This window comes from Ahaetulla prasina, chromosome 14, assembly GCF_028640845.1.
Source record: "Ahaetulla prasina isolate Xishuangbanna chromosome 14, ASM2864084v1, whole genome shotgun sequence".
Lineage (NCBI taxonomy): Eukaryota > Metazoa > Chordata > Lepidosauria > Squamata > Colubridae > Ahaetulla > Ahaetulla prasina.
In genome coordinates, this window is record NC_080552.1 from 108457 (window position 1) to 110956 (window position 2500).

The following is a 2500-nucleotide window of genomic DNA, read 5'->3' on the forward strand; positions in this document are numbered from 1 at the left end:
GCCTCAAGGGTTCTGAAAACCCAGTCGCCAGAAATCTCCGCGCACCTGGCGAACCCGGCTTTGGGATCCTCGACGCCGTGGGAGTTTCCGGCGTCCGCGGCCGGGCGACGCCGGGACTCCCGGATGCCGAGGTCGGCCGCAGCCGCCGAGTCCGCCCCCTGTCCGCCTTCCGAGTGGACCGGGACGGGGCGGCTCCACTCCCAGAGAAACACCACCGGTCTACCGGGCCTGGGTGCGGCGACCGGCGGAGAGGGAGGGACCACATCCCGGCGCCGTGCCGGCGGGCCTCGGTCGCCCACCTCGGCCGAGGCCTCGGTCCCGTCGCCCGGCTCCGGAGCCGTCCGCGGCGGGCAGAGGGACCGGTCTCCCGGACCCGGCGCGGCGGCAGCCGCTTGGCGCGCGGGACGGGATCCCGGCGCGGGCCTCGGCCTCGGCCTCGGTCCGCCACCTCGCACGAGCCCGCGGTGCCGTCGCCGGGCCCCGGAGCCGTCCGCGTCGGGCAGAGAGACCGGTCTCCCGGACCTGTCGCGGCGGCCTCGGCGGGGAGGGATCCCGGCTCCGGCTCCTCGGCCCTCGGTCGGGCACCTCCGGCGAGGCCGCGGTGCCGTCGCCGGGCCCCGGAGCCGTCCGCGTCGGGCAGAGAGACCGGTCTACCGGGCCTGGGCGCGGACGGGATCCCGCGCCGGAGCCTCGGCCTCGGTCCGGCACCTCCGCCGAGGCCGCGGTGCCGTCGCCCGGCCCCGGAGCCGTCCGCGTCGGGCAGTGGGACCGGTCTCCCGGACCCGGCGCGGCGGCAGGCGCTTGGAGCGCGGGGCGGGATCGGCGCGGAGCCTCGGCCTCGGTCGGGCACCTCCGCCGAGGCCGCGGTCCCGTCGCCGGGCCCCGGAGCCGTCCGCGGCGGGCAGAGGGACCGGTCTCCCGGACCTGTCGCGGCGGCCTCGGCGGGAGGGATCCTGCCCGCCTCGGCCTCGGTCGGGCACCTCCGGCGAGGCCGCGGTGCCGTCGCCGGGCCCCGGAGCCGTCCGCGGCGGGCAGGAAGACCGGTCTACCGGGCCTGGGCGCGGACGGGATCCCGGCGCCGGAGCCTCGGCCTCGGTCCGGCACCTCCGCCGAGGCCGCGGTGCCGTCGCCCGGCCCCGGCCCCGTCCGCGTCGGGCAGGGAGACCGGTCTACCGGGCCTGGGCGCGGGACGGGATCCCGGCGCCGGAGCCTCGGCCCTCGGTCCGGCACCTCCGCCGAGGCCGCGGTGCCGTCGCCCGGCCCCGGAGCCGTCCGCGTCGGGCAGGGGGACCGGTCTACCGGGCGCGGGCGCGGGACGGGGTCCCGGCGCCGGAGCCTCGGGCCTCGGGGCCGGTCTGCCGGACCCGGCGCGGCGGGACCGGCGGGGACGGACCCCGACCCTCGGCCGGGCAGCTCCGCCGAAGCCTCGGTCCCGTCGCCCGGCCTCGGGGCCATCCGCGGGATGCGGCGGGACCGGTCTACCGTGAGGCGGGCGGGACCGGTCTACCTTCTGGGAAAACGTCTGCAGTTTCAAGAGTCCTGCTTTCTTGGGAAGATTGGAGAGGTGAGACCTCACACTCACTCCCCTGACCCTGGCCCTGGCCCCGGCCCGGCCCGGCCCGGCCCGGCCCGGCCCGGCCCGGCCCCAGCCCCAGCCCCGGCCCGGCCCGGCCCGGCCCGGCCCTAACCCTAACCCTAACCCTAACCCTAAGCCTAAGCCTAAGCCTAACCCTAACCCTAACCCTAGCCCCAGCCCCAGCCCCAGCCCCAACCCCAACCCCAACCCCAACCCTTTGGGGGGTTACCCTCCAAAGGGATTTTCCCATATCTTTTACCTGGAAAGGAAGAAAAGCCTGACTTACAAAGCCAGCACCCTTCTCGGCATACTGATGCGCTGCGAATTCATTGGCGACCTCCATTTTGCTCTAGGAATTCAAGGCGATCAAACCCTAACCCTAACCCTTACCCTAACGCTAACCCCAGCCCCGGCCCCGGCCCCGGCCCCAGCCCCACCCCTAACCCCAACCCTCAGGGGGTTTACCTCCAATGGGATGTTTCCGTATCTTTACCTGGAAAGGAAGAAAAGCCCGATCCGCAGCCTGATGTGGTGCGAATTCATTGGCGACCTTCATTTTGCTTTAGGAATTCATGGTGATCTAACCCTAACCCTAACCCTAAAGCTAACCCCAGCCCCAGCCCCAACCCTCCTTCTAACTGTCTTCTGATACCAGCAGCGCTCAGTCCGTAGGGAGAAATGTCACCCCAGAAGACGAAAGCACAGCTTGTCCGATTCCGTTCCCCACCCTCCCTAACCTATAAGGGAATTTCGGTACCGGTTCCCCCGTCCCAGTTGGTAGGAAGCCGATTGGATTCCCTAAAGAGGAATCTAAAGATCTGAGCAAGGTTTTGTAGTGAACGGGAGCGTGATGGCTTACCTCCACACCGCCGCTATTAGATTTCTGCCGGGCAGGGTCGACCCTACCGAAGCCTAGGACGACTA

At 71.6% G+C, this 2500-nt stretch overlaps 1 pseudogene; it reads left to right on the forward strand.

Moving 5' to 3' along the window:
• The first annotated feature begins 1462 nt into the window (after positions 1 to 1462).
• The window catches only part of LOC131185279 (uncharacterized), a 4432-nt pseudogene continuing 3394 nt past the window's right edge, over positions 1463 to 2500 (forward strand).